Source organism: Patagioenas fasciata, unplaced genomic scaffold, assembly GCF_037038585.1.
Source record: "Patagioenas fasciata isolate bPatFas1 unplaced genomic scaffold, bPatFas1.hap1 Unplaced_34, whole genome shotgun sequence".
In the NCBI taxonomy this organism is placed as follows: Eukaryota; Metazoa; Chordata; class Aves; order Columbiformes; family Columbidae; genus Patagioenas; species Patagioenas fasciata.
Genome location: NW_027288750.1, coordinates 23,346 through 37,219, shown reverse-complemented (window position 1 = coordinate 37,219; position 13,874 = coordinate 23,346). Strand labels below are relative to the sequence as shown.

Sequence of the window (13,874 nt, the reverse complement as noted above, 5' to 3'; positions counted from 1 at the left end):
TGACTTTCAGGGGACCCCACTTGTCCCCAGGACCCATTTTGACACTATAGGGACCCCCCCTTGTGCCCAGTGACCATTGTGACACCGTGGGTACCACCCTTGTCCGCAGGGCCCATTGTGACATCCTGGGAACAGCCCCTTGTCCCCAGGGCCCATTGTGACATCCTGGGAATCCCTCCTTGTCCCCAGGGCCCATTGTGACGTCCCAGGACCCCCATTTTCCCCAGGGCCCATTGTGACATCCTCGGCACCCCCTTGTCCCCAGGGCCCATTGTGACATTCAGGGGACCCCTCTTTGTCCCCAGGGCCCATTGTGACATCGTGGGGACCCCCCCTTGTTCCCAGGGCCCACTGTGACGTCCCAGGACCCGCCATTGTCCCCAGGGCCCTGTGTGACATCCTGGGGTGCCCTCCTTGTCCCCAGGGCCCATTGTGACGTCCCAGGACCCCCCATTGTCCCCGGGGCCCATTGTGACATTCAGGGGACCCCCTTTGTCACTGGGGCCCTTTGTGACATCCCAGGACCCCACATTGTCCCCAGGACCTATTGTGACATCCTGGGGACCCCACTTGTCCCCAGGACCCATTGTGACACTATGGGGACCCCCCCTTGTGCCCAGGGCCCATTGTGACACCATGGGTACCCCCCTTGTCCGCAGGGCTCATTGTGACATCCCAGGACCCCCTATTGTCCCCAGGGCCCATGGTTACATCCTGGGGACCCCATTGTCCCCAGGGCCCATTGTGATATCCTGAGGACCGCCCTTTGTCCCCAGGGCCCATTGTGACGTCCCAGGACCCCCCATTGTCCCCAGGGCCCATTGTGACATTCAGGGGCCCCCGTTTGTCATTGGGGCCCATTGTGAGATCCCAGGACCCCACATTGTCCCAAGGGCCCATTGTGACTTTCAGGGGACTGCACTTGTCCCCAGGACCCATTGTGACACTATAGGGACCCCCCCTTGTGCCCAGTACCCATTGTGACACCGTGGGTACCACCCTTGTCCGCAGGGCCCATTGTGACATCCTGGGGACACCCCCTTGTCCCCAGGGCCTATTGTGACATTTTGGGCATCCCTCCTTGTCCCCAGGGCCCATTGTGACGTCCCAGGACCCCCCATTGTCCCCAGGACCCATTGTGACATTCAGGGGACCCCCTTTGTCACTGGGGCCCATTGTGAAATCCCAGGACCCCACATTGTCCCCAGGGCCCATTGTGACATCCTGGGGACCCCCCCTTTGTCCCCAGTGCCCATTGTGACATCCTGCGGACCCCCCTTTGTACCCAGGGCCCATTTTGACATTCAGGGGACCCACCATTGTCCTCAGGGCCCATTGTGAGGTCCCAGGACCCCCCATTGTCCCCAGGGCCCATTGTGACATCCTCGGCACCCACTTGTCCCCAGGACCCATTGTGACACTATGGGGACCCCTCCTTGTGCCCAGGGCCCATTGTGACACTGTGGGTACCACCCTTGTCTGCAGGGCTCATTGTGACATCCCAGGACCCCCCATTGTCCCCAGGGTCCATTGTGACATTCAGGGGACCCCCCTTGTCCGCAGGGCCCATTCTGATACCGTGGGGACCCCCTTTGTCCCCAGGGCCCATTGTGACATCCTGGGGACGCTCTTTGTTCCCAGGGCCCATTGTGACATCCTGGGCACCCCCTTTGTCCCCAGGGCCCATTTTGGCACCATAGGGACCCCCTTTGTCACTGGGGCCCATTGTGACATCCCAGGACCCCCCCTGGTCCCCAGGGCCCATTGTGACATCCTGGGGACCCCTTTGTCCCAAGACTTCATTGTGACATCCTGGGGACCCCCCTTGTCCTCAGGGTCCATTGTGACAGCCCAGGACCTTACATTGTCCCCAGGGCCCATTGTGATATCTGGGGGACCCCCTTGTTCCCAAGGCCCATTGTGACATCCTGGGGACCCCCCCTTGTCCCCAGGGCCCATTGTGACATCCCAGGACCTTACTTTGTCCCCAGGGCCCATTGTGACATTTTGGGAATCCCTCCTTGTCCCCCGGGCCCATTGTGACGTCCCAGGACCCCCCATTGTCCCCAGGGCCCATTGTGACATCCTGGGGATCCCTCCTTGTCCCCAGGGCCCATTGTTACATCCCAGGACCCCCCATTGTCCCCAGGGCCCATTGTGACATCCTCTGCACCCCCTTGTCCCCAGAGCTCATTGTGACATTCAGGGAACCTCTCTTTGTCCCCAGGGCCCATTGTGACATCCTGGGGACCCCCCCTTGTCCCCAGGGCCCACTGTGACGTCCCAGGAACCCCCATTGTCCCCAGGGCCCATTGTGACATCCTGGGGATCCCTCCTTGTCCCCAGGGCCCATTGTGACGTCCCAGGACCCCCCATTGTCCCCAGGACCTATTGTGACATTCAGGGGACCCCCTTTGTCCCCAGGGCCCATTGTGACATCCTGGGGACGCTCTTTGTTCCCAGGGCCCATTGTGACATCCTGGGCACCCCCTTTGTCCCCAGGGCCCATTTTGGCACCATAGGGACCCCCTTTGTCACTGGGGCCCATTGTGACATCCCAGGACCCCCCCTGGTCCCCAGGGCCCATTGTGACATCCTGGGGACCCCTTTGTCCCAAGACTTCATTGTGACATCCTGGGGACCCTCCTTGTCCTCAGGGTCCATTGTGACAGCCCAGGACCTTACATTGTCCCCAGGGCCCATTGTGATATCTGGGGGACCCCCTTGTTCCCAAGGCCCATTGTGACATCCTGGGGACCCCCCCTTGTCCCCAGGGCCCATTGTGACATCCCAGGACCTTACTTTGTCCCCAGGGCCCATTGTGACATTTTGGGAATCCCTCCTTGTCCCCCGGGCCCATTGTGACGTCCCAGGACCCCGCATTGTCCCCAGGGCCCATTGTGACATCCTGGGGATCCCTCCTTGTCCCCAGGGCCCATTGTTACATCCCAGGACCCCCCATTGTCCCCAGGGCCCATTGTGACATCCTGTGCACCCCCTTGTCCCCAGAGCTCATTGTGACATTCAGGGAACCCCTCTTTGTCCCCAGGGCCCATTGTGACATCCTGGGGACCCCCCCTTGTCCCCAGGGCCCACTGTGACGTCCCAGGAACCCCCATTGTCCCCAGGGCCCATTGTGACATCCTGGGGATCCCTCCTTGTCCCCAGGGCCCATTGTGACGTCCCAGGACCCCCCATTGTCCCCAGGACCTATTGTGACATTCAGGGGACCCCCTTTGTCACTGGGGCCCATTGTGACACCATGGAGACCCCCGCTTGTCCTCAGGGTCCATTGTGACATCCTGGGCACCCCCCATTTTCCCCAGGACCCATTGTGACATCCTGGCCACCCCCTTGCTCCCAGGGCCTGTTGTGGCACCATGGGGACACCCCCTTTGTCCCCAGGGCCCATTGTGACATCCCAGGACCCCCCTTTGTCCCCAGGGCCCATTGTGGCACCATGGCAACCCCTTTTGTCCCCAGGGCCCATTGTGACATTCTTGGAACCCACTTTGTCCCCAGGGCCTATTGTGACACCATGGGGACCCCTCCTTGTCACTGGGGACCCATTGTGACACCATGGGGACCCCCCCTTGTCCTCAGGACTCATTCTGACATCCTGGACACCCCGCATTGTCCCCAGGGCCCATTGTGACATCCACTGCACCCCCTTGTCCCCGGGGCCCATTGTGACATTCAGGGGACCCCTCTTTGTCCCCAGGGCCCATTGTGACATCCTGGGGACCCCCCCTTGTCCCCAGGGCCCATTGTGACGTCCCAGGACCCCCCATTGTCCACAGGGCCCATTGTGACACTATGGGGACCCCCCCTTGTGCCCAGGGCCCATTGTGACACCGTGGGTACCACCCTTGTCCGCAGGGCCCATTGAGACATCCCAGGACCCCCCATTGTCCCCAGGGCCCATTGTGACATTCAGGGGACCCCTCTTTGTCCCCAGGGCCCATTGTGACATCCTGGGGACCCCATTGTCACCAGAGCCCATTGTGATATCCTGGCGACCACCCTTTGTCCCCAGGGCCCATTGTGACATTCCAGGGCCCTCTTTGTCCCTGTCGAGGGTTAAGATTGCGGGGTGACAATCAAACCCTGGCAGATGTGTTGTCAACGTCCTCTCCCCCCCCAATTCCCCCTTTTTCCCCTCCCTCTCCCCCTTTCCACTCAGCACAGGCGATCAGGAGGGGAAGAAGCACAGAGGGGAGAGAGCTGGAAAAGTTCAAGATGTTTTGCTGATGCTACTGATAAGAACAGAGAAAATAATACAAATATACAAAACCCATCTTGTAAGTCTCAGCAACTGCAGAGCCAGCACCCAAAGTCCTGGATTGGACTCTGCAGCCAACCGGAGCTGGATTCAGTCTCTCACTGGCCTCAGTTCACAGGGACGACCAGCAAGGTCCTCTCCTAATGTCGGCCATGAGGAGAAAAGGGCCGAGATCCTCGTGATCTCCCGCTTTTATATGAAGTATTCACGTGAACGGAATGTTATACACAGTTGGTCACCGGTTTCTCGTTGCCCCTCTCGCGAGATGTGCATCCGTGCTTATCAATAAGTTTTCATTCCCTTGCTGGGTTTAACCAAAACATGTGTCCGGTTCTCCAGGAAAATGCAGCTGATATGAAGCTTGAGCTGACAGGCAAATTCACTAAAAGAGAAACTTGTTTTTACCAAAACCAGGACATTCCACCCCTTATAATATGACATTCACTGAATACTTAAACCTTATCAATACAATCTATCAATACAATCTAATTAATCACTACTACTATATATATATATATATATATACATATGTACATATATACACAGGAGTAATTAATCAGTGGACCATCCTTTGAAAAGTTCATTAAGTTCATTTTGTCACCACAGTCTCCCAGGGCAGGGAAAATGGTCCAAGTGCATCTCATGACCCCTGTTGGTGGGTTAAGGACACCAACTTCCAAGAAGGTGTCGGGCGCCACTCGAAGAAGCCAGCGCTGGTTTCATCACCATTGTCTTGATCTGAAAGACACTTATTAAACATTGTTAGTGCGGCAATTCACATCGTACAGTTCAGCATTGCACATTTTCACCTGAAATCAAATCCCCGTGAGGTGCACACCGAACTTCTCCATCCTTAAGCATCACCCACCAGGTGCTGCCAGGTCCCTGGGCGAAAACAATCCCACGAATAGGTTTGCCTGTGCCTGAGGCAGGAGGAACCCAGACTGCCTTTCCTAACATATTTTTCATGTGTACTACAGGGACTTTATCTCCTTCTACAGTCCATAGAATTTCTGATTGGGCAGGCCCGGCTCGATTGGTTGATCCCCTGGTGTTGCCCAACCAAGTGGCTTTTGCTAAATGTGAATCCCAGTTTTTAAAGGTTCCACCACCAAGTGCCTTTAGTGTAGTTTTTAACAAACCATTGCACCTTTCAGTTTTCCCAGAGGCTGGTGCATGATATGGAATATGATACACCCACTCAATACCATGTTCTTTGGCCCAATTGTCTATAATACTGTTTTTGAAATGAGTACCATTGTCTGATTCAATTCTTTCTGGCGTACTGTGCCGCCAAAGGACTTGCTTCTCAAGGCCCAAGATGGTATTTCGGGCTGTAGCAGGAGGTGCGGCAGATGTTTCCAACCATCCAGTGGTTGCTTCCACCATTGTAAGTACATAACGCTTACCTTGGCGTGTTTGTGGAAGTGTAATATAATCAATCTGCCAAGCTTCTCCATACTTATACTTTAACCATCGCCCCCCATACCATACAGGTTTTAACTGTTTTGCTTGTTTGATTTCGGCGCAAGTTTCACATTCATGAATAACGTGTGAAACAGTGTCCATAGTTGAATGCACCCCTCGATCACGAGCCCATTTTCATGTTGCATCTCTACCTTGATGCCCTGAAGCACCATGGGCCCACCGAGCTAGGAAAAGTTCACCTTTATGTTGCCAGCCCAAGTCCACCTCAGCTACTTTAATCTTAGCAGCTTGATCTGCTTGTTGGTTGTTTCGATGTTCCTCGGTGGCTTGACTTTTAGGCACATGAGCATCTACATGACCAACTTCCCCAGGCAGGCTCTCCAGCCGAGCAGCAATGTCTTCCCACAGCGTGGTTCCCAATGGTTTCACCTCTGCGCTGCCAGTTGCTTTTCTTCCATTGCCGTAGCCACCCCCACAAGGCATTTGCTCCCATCCATGAGTCAGTATAGAGACAAAGCATTGGCCACTTCTCTCGTTCAGCAATGTCCAAAGCCAGCTGGATGGCTTTCACTGCTGCAAACTGACTGGATTCACCTTGTCCTTCAGTGGCTTCTGTAACTTGTCGTGTGGGACTCCACACAGCAGCTTTCACCGTCGATGTTTTCCTACAGACGACAGGATCCATCTGTGAACAGTGCACACTGCTTATCAGTCTCTGAAAGCGGATTATATGGTGGTGCTTCTTCAGCACGTTTTACTTCCTCCTCATCTGCAGACATCCCAAAGTCTTTGCTTTCTGGCCAGTCTGTAATCACTTCCAAGATCCCTGGACGGTTGGGACTCCCAATCCGAGCTCATTGCGTGATCAGTGCAATCCATTTACTCCATGTAACTTCGGTGCCATGATGTGGAGAGGGAACCGTCCCTTTGCACACCCAGCTCAGCACCGGCAGTCGAGGTGCAGGAGGAGCTGTGCTTCAGTGCCCATCACTTCTGAAGCAGCTCCAACTCCTTCATATGCTGCCAGTATCTCCTTTTCAGTTGGAGTACAGTTGGCCTCAGATCCTTTGTATCCTCGACTCCAAAAACCTAAGGGTCGACCTCGGGTTTCTCCTGGTGCTTTCTGCCAGAGGCTCCAGGTAAGTCCATTATCTCCGGCTGCGGTGTAGAGCACATTTTTAACATCTGGTCCAGTTCGGACTGGTCCCAGGGCCACCGCATGAGTTATCTCACGCTTCATTTGTTCAAAGGCTTGGCGTTCAGGGCCCCACTCAAATTGGTTCTTTTTACGAGTCACTCGATAGAGAGGGCTCACAATGTGGCTGTGGTCAGGAATGTGCATTCTCCAAAAACCTACAACGCCCAAGAAAGTCTGTGTCTCCTTTTTATTAGTAGGTGGAGACATTGCTGCAGTTTTGTTGATCACCTCCATTGGGATCTGACGACGGCCATCTTGCCATTTTATTCCTAAAAACTGGATCTCCCGTGCATGTCCCTTGACCTTGCTTCGTTTTATGGCAAAACCAGCATCCAAAAGAACAGGAATTATTCTCTCACCTTTTTTGAAGACTTCTTTCGCTGTGTCGCCCCATACGATGATGTCATCAATGTATTGCAAGTGTTCTGGAGCTTCACCTTGCTCCAGCGTGGTCTGGATCAGCCCATGGCAGATGGTAGCACTGTGGTCCCTGGGGTCATTGGTTGGGTCATGGAGTCACTGGTTGGGTGATGGGGTCATTGGTTGAATGATGGGGTCATTGGTTGAATGATGGGGTCATTGGTTGGGTCATGGGGTCACTGATTGCGTGATGGGGTCATTGGTTGAACGATGGAGTCATTGGTTGGGTTGTGGAGTCACTGATTGGGTGATGGGGTCACTGGTTGGGTTCAGGATTGGTTGGTTGGATGATGATGATGATGGTTGGATGATGATGGTGGTTGGATGATGATGGTGGTTGGATGATGATGGTGGTGGTTGGATGATGATGGTGGTGGTTGGATGATGATGGTGGTTGGATGATGATGGTGGTGGTTGGATGATGATGGTGGTGTTTGGATGATGATGGTGGTTGGATGATGATGGTGGTTGGATGATGATGGTGCTCTATGCCAAGGATGCACGGAGCATCTGGGCCAGTCACAAGAGGATGCTTTTGGATATTGGGGTGCAGGGCTTTGGTGTGAAGGTTCGGGAGACAGACTTTTGGGTGCAGGGATTTGGGCACCAAGAGTTCTGGGTGCAGCATTTGGGTCTGCAGGGTTCAGGTGTTCAGGACCTGGGGGTGCAGGACTTGTGGGCTGGAGGATTTGAGCGTGCAGGGATTTGGGGTGAGGGATTTCAGGGTGCCAGTTATGGGAGGGAAGGATCTGGGGTGCAGGGTTAAGGGGTTTAGGATTTTGGGGTGCAGAGTTTAGGGTGCACGTTCTGGGCATGTATGATTTGAGAGTGCAGGGCTTTGGGGTACAGGATTTGGGGTGCAGGGTTTTGGGGTCAGGATCTGGGGGTGCAGGGTGTTGGGGAGAAGGATTTGGGGGTGCAGCATTTTGAAGTGCAGGGTTTGGAGGAGGGAGGTTTTGGGGGTGAAGGATTTGGTGGTTCAGGTTTTGGGGGTGCAGTGTTAAGGGCGTGGAGGATTAGGGGTGCAGGATTTGTGGGGTTCAGGATTTGGGGCTCCAGGGTATGGGAGGGAAGGATCTGGGGCTTCAGGATTTGGGGGTGCACCGTTTGGGGGTGCAGGGTTTAGAAGTCAGGTCTAAGAGTGCAGAGTTTGGGGTGCAGGGATTTGGGGGGAAATTTAAGGTTGCAGAGTGTGGGGTGCACAGGACTGGGGCACAGGATTTGGGGGTGCGGGGTTTCAGGGTTCAGGATTTGGAGGTGTGGAGTTTTGGGGTGCAGGGGATGGGGGTGAAGGATTTGAGGCTGCAGGGTGGTGGGGGAAGGATTTGGGGGTGAGAGATTTGGGGTGCAGGATTTGGGGGTGCAGAGTTTTGGGAGGCAAGGATCTGGGGCTGCAGGATTTGGGGGTTCAGTGTTTAGGGCAGCACAATCTTGGGGTGCAGGGGTTTGCACTGAAGGGTTTGGTAGAGCAGGATTTGGGGGTGCAGGACTTTCGGGTGAGGTTTGGGGTGCAGGGGTCGTGTGTTCAGGGATAGGGGTGCAGGATTTGAGGGTGCAGGGCTCTGGGTGCAGAGTTTGGGAGTTCAGGGTTTGGGGTGCAGGGTTTTTGGCAGGAGGATCTGAGGGTGCAGGATCTGGGGGGCAGGATTTGGGGTTCAGCATTTTCAGTGCAGGTTTGGGGGGACTTGATTTTAGGGTGCTCGCTTTGGGCTGCAGGATCTGGGTGCAGGATTTAGGGTTCGGGGTTCAGGGATGCAGTGAAGTGCGGGATCTGGGGTGCTCGATTTTGGGGTGCAGAGTCTTGCAGGAAGGATGTGGCGGTGCAGGGTTTAGGGTGCAGAATTCGGGGGTGTAGGGTTTTAGGGAGAAAGGCTTGGGGGTGCAGGTCTAGGGGGGTAAAATTTGGGGGCAAAGGGTTTGAAGGAGCAGGATTTGGGGTGCAGGATTTGGGGGTGCAGGGTTTGGGCGTGCAGTGCTAAGGTGGTGGAGGGTGCAGGGTTTGTAGTGAAGGTTTTGGGGTGCAGGATCTGGGGGTGCAGGATTTGGGCATGAATACTTTTGGGGTGCAGGATTTGAGGGTGCAAAATCTGATGGTGCAAGGTTTGGGTGTTCAAGATGTAGGCGAGCAGGATCTTGGGTTTTGGGGCACAGGGCTGGGTGAGGCCAGATTTGGGGTGCAGGTCTGGGTGAGGGATCTGGGGGTGCAGGGTTTGGTAGTGTGGGAATTGAGGGTGCAGAGTTTGGGGGGCAGGGCTTGGGGGAGCAGGAGTTTGGGGTTCAGAACCTGTGGGTGCAGAGTTTGGGGTTCAGAACCCGTGGGTACCGGGTTTGGGGAGGCAGAATTGGGGGTGCAGGGTTTTGGGGTTCAGGACATGGGGTTGAGGATTTGGGGGTGCAAGGTTTGGAAGTGCATTGATTAGGGGGAAGGATTTAGGGTGGTGGGATTTGGGGGCACGGGGTTTGGGGGTCAGCATTTGGGGGTGCAAAGCTTAGGGGGCAGCGTTTTGAGTGCAAGTTGGGGGAGGACTTGATTTTAGGGTGCAGGGTTTGGGGTGCGAGTTTGGGGATGGCAGCATTTCGGGTATACAGTTTGGGGGTGCAGGGTTTTGGGGAGCAGTATCTGGGGGTACAGGATTATGGGATGTGCAGGGTTTGGGGGCGCAGGGTTCAGGGTTGCAGGGTTTGGTATCACAGGTTTGGGGGGTTCATGGCTTGGGAGGAAGGATTTGGGGGTGCAGAATTTAGGGGTGCACGTTTTAAGGGTGCAGAGCTTAGGGGGAAGAATCGGAGATGTAGGGGTTTTGGGGACATTATCTGGGGGTCAGGATTTGGGGTGCAGGGTTTTGAGGTGCAGGGTTCAAGTGTTCAGGGTTTGAGGGAAGGATCTGGAGGTGCAGGGTTTTGGAGTGGAGGATTTTGGGGTGCAGGGTTAGTTGGGATTTGGGGTTGCAGGGATTTGGGGTGCAGGGTTTGGTGGTGCATTGGTTTTGGGGGTGGAGGACTGGGGGACACAGGGTTTCAGGGTGCAGGATGTGGGGGTGCAGGATTTGGGAGTGCAGAGTTGGGGGGCAGAATTTTTGGTGCAGGGCTTTGGGGTACAGGACTTGGGGGTGCAGGGGTTTGGGTGGGGAATTTGGGGTGCAGGGTGCTGAGGAAGGATCTGGGGGTGCATTGTTTGGGGGGCTGGATGAGGAGGTGCACGATTTAGGGCTGCAGAGCCTGGGGGACAGGGGTTTGTTGGCAGAATGTGGGGGTGCGGGGTTCTGGGGTGCAGAGTTTGGGAGATCAGGGGTTTGGGGTGCAGGGGTTTGGGGGGAAATTTAACGTTGCGCAGTGTGGGTTGCATTGGTTTTGGGGTGAAGGATTTGGGGGTGCGGGGTTTGGGGGTCAGGATCTGGGGGTGAAAGGCAGTGGGGAAGGATCTGGGGGTGAGATATTTGGGGTGCAGGGTTTGGGATGCCAGGTTTGGGGTGAAGGGTTTGGGGGCAAGGATCTGGGGTGCAGGATTAGGGCAATCAGGGCTGGGGGGGTAAGTTTGTGTGGGGCAGAATTTCGGGGTGCAGGGTCTGGGTGGGCAGGATTTCGGGGCATCCGGGCTTGGGAGTGCAGGATTTTGGAGTACAGGGTTTGGGGGTACAGGCTTGGGGAGGCAGAATTTGGGGGTGCAGGTTTGGAAGGGTCAGGACCTCGGGGGGCACAGTTTGACAGCACAATGTGGGGTGCAGGATTTGGGAGAGAAGGATCTGGGGGGGCAGGGTTTGGGCTGAAGGGTTTGGTAGGGCAGGGGTTGGGGGGGCAGGATTTGCGGGTTCAGAACCTGAGGGTGCAGGGTATTGGGGAGCAGGATCTAGAAGGGCAGGGTTTGGGGGTGCAGGATTTTGGGGAGCAGAGTTTGGGGGTTCATGACGTGGGGATGGAGGAATTCGGGGCGCAGGGTTTGTGGGTGCAGGGTTCACATGTTTAGGACCTGGGGGTGCAGAATTTAGGTGTGCAGGGGTCTGGGGTGCTGGGTTTTGGGGTGCAGGATCAGGGGGTGCAAGGTTTGGAAGTGCAGGGTTTTGGGGCGCAGGGTTTGGGAAATCAAGGTTTGGGGTTCCAGGATTTGGGGGTGCAGTGTTAGGGGGTGAATGCTTTCGAGGGGCAGGGTTTGGGGGTGTATGATCTGGGGGTGAAGGGTTTCAGGGTGCAGGGTCAGGGGGAAGGATTTGGGGGGCAGGGTTAGGTGGGATGTGGGGCTGCAGGGTTTAAGCGTGCAGGATTTTGGGGTGTAGGGGTTTGTAGTGCAAGGTTCGGTAGGGCAGGATTTGGGGGTGCAGGGCTTTGGGGTGAGGGATTTCAGGGTGCCGGGTTTGGGAGGGAAGGATCTGGGGGTACAGGTTTTGGGGCTTTGGGCTTTTAGGGTGCAACTTGTGGAGCACGGGGTTTCAGGGTGCAAGGTTCCGTGGTGTGGGGTTTGAGGGTGAAGGGTTTGGGGAGACAGAATTGGGGGTGCAGGGTTTGGGATTGCAGGGTGTGGGGGAAGGATCTAGGGGTACAAGGTTTGGGGTAGCAGGGTTTTGGGGAGCAGGGTTTCGGGGTCAGGCTTTAGGGGACAGGGTTTGGGGGGCAGGGCTGGGAGGGATGATGTGGGGTTGCAGGGTTTAGGGCAGGAGGATCTTGGGGTGAAGGGGTTTGGGCTGAAGGGTTGGGTAGGACAGGATTTGGGGTGCAGGATTTTAGGGTGCAACTTGGGGCAGGATTTGGGGTACAGGAGGTTGGGGGTGCAGGGTTTGGGGTGTAGGATTTGTGGAGCAGGGACTGGGGGTGAAGGTCTTGTGGAGGCAGAATTGGGGGTGCAGATTTTGGGTGTTCAGGACCTGGGGCTTCAGGATTTGGGGGTGCACTGTTTGGGGGTGCAGGGTTTAGAAGTCAGGTCTAAGAGTGCAGCGTTTGGGGTGCAGAGTGTGGGGTGCACAGGACTGGGGCACAGGATTTGGGGGTGCAGGGTTTCAGGGTTCAGGATTTGGAGGTGTGGAGTTTTGGGGTGCAGGGGATGGGGGTGAAGGATCTGAGGGTGTAGGGTGGTGGGGGAAGGATTTGGGGGTGAGAGATTTGGGGTGCAGGATTTGGGGGTGCAGAGTTTTGGGAGGCAAGGATCTGGGGCTGCAGGATTTGGGGGTTCAGTGTTTAGGGCAGCACAACCTCGGGGTGCAGGGGTTTGCAGTGAAAGGTTTGGTAGGCAGGATTTGGGGTGCAGGATTCTGGGGTGCTGGGTTTGGGGTACAGGATTTGGTGTTGCAGGGATGGGGTTGAAGGGCTTGGGTTTCCAGGCCTTTGAGGTGCAGGATTTGGAGGTGCAAGGTTTGGGAGGGAATTCTTTGGGGTGCAGGGTTTGGGGGCAGGGTTTGGGGCTGTAGACAACGAGAAGAGAGGAGATGGAGAGAACAGTGGGGAGGTGGAGGAGCAGGAGTGGAGGTGAATACCAGAGAGAGCGAGTGTGTGCGGATCAGCAGTGATCACCCCAAACCTGCCCCGCAGACACGGCACCCAAAATCCTGCACCCCAAAATACTCTTCCCAAACCTGCACCCCAGATCCTGACCCCAAGCCCTGCACCAAAACCCTGCCCCTCAATCCTGCACCCCCAAATCCTCCACCCCGATCCTGTCTTCCCAAACCCTGCACCCCAAATCCTGCACCCCCAAATTCGGCCCTACCAAACTCTGCACCCCTAAACCCTACAACTGAAACCTTGCACCCCCTAATCCTGCCCTCCCTACCTTCCTGAACCCCGAAACGTGCACCCCAAACCCTGCATTCCCAAATCTTTCCGTCCTATACCCTACACCCCTAAACCTGCCCCCAAACCCTGCACCCCAAAGAATTCCCTCCCAAACCTTGCACCTCCAAATCCTGCACCTCAAAGGCCTGGAAACCCAAGCCCTTCAACCCCATCCCTGCAAAACCAAATCCTGTACCCCAAACCAGCACCCCAGAATCCTGCACCCCAAATCCTGCCTGCCAAACCTTTCACTGCAAACCCCTGCACCCCAAGATTGTGCTGCCCTAAACACTGAACCCCCAAATCCTGCAGCCCCAGATCCTTGCCTCCCAAAACTCTGCACCCCCAAATCCTGCACCCCAAATCTCTCACCCCCAAATCCTTCCCCCACCACCCTACACCCTCAGATCCTTCACCCCCATCCCCTGCACCCCAAAACTCCACACCTCCAAATCCTGAACCCTGAAACCCTGCACCCCCAAATCCTGTGCCCCAGTCCTGTGCACCCCACACTCTGCACCCCAAACGCTGCACTCTTAGACCTGACTTCTAAACCCTGCACCCCCAAACAGTGCACCCCCAAATCCTGAAGCCCCAGGTCCTGAACACCCAAAATCTGCACCCCCAATTCTGCCTCCACAAGACCTTCACCCCCAGTCCCTGCTCCACAAATCCTACACCCCAAACCCTGCACCCCCAACCTCCTGTACCCCAAATCCTGCCCCCACAAGTTGCACCCTAAAATCCTGCACCCCAAATCCTGTCCTACCCAACCCTTCAGCCCAA

At 55.9% G+C, this 13,874-nt stretch overlaps 1 long non-coding RNA gene across 1 annotated transcript in view; it reads left to right on the top strand.

Moving 5' to 3' along the window:
* Positions 1-7,266, top strand: part of LOC136113714 (uncharacterized) — a 46,314-nt gene extending 39,048 nt beyond the window's left edge. The window contains exon 2 of the long non-coding RNA XR_010653033.2: positions 4,184-7,266. This is a non-coding gene — a long non-coding RNA (uncharacterized lncRNA). The remainder of the gene's footprint in view (positions 1-4,183) is intronic.
* Positions 7,267-13,874: the final 6,608 nt, after the last annotated feature.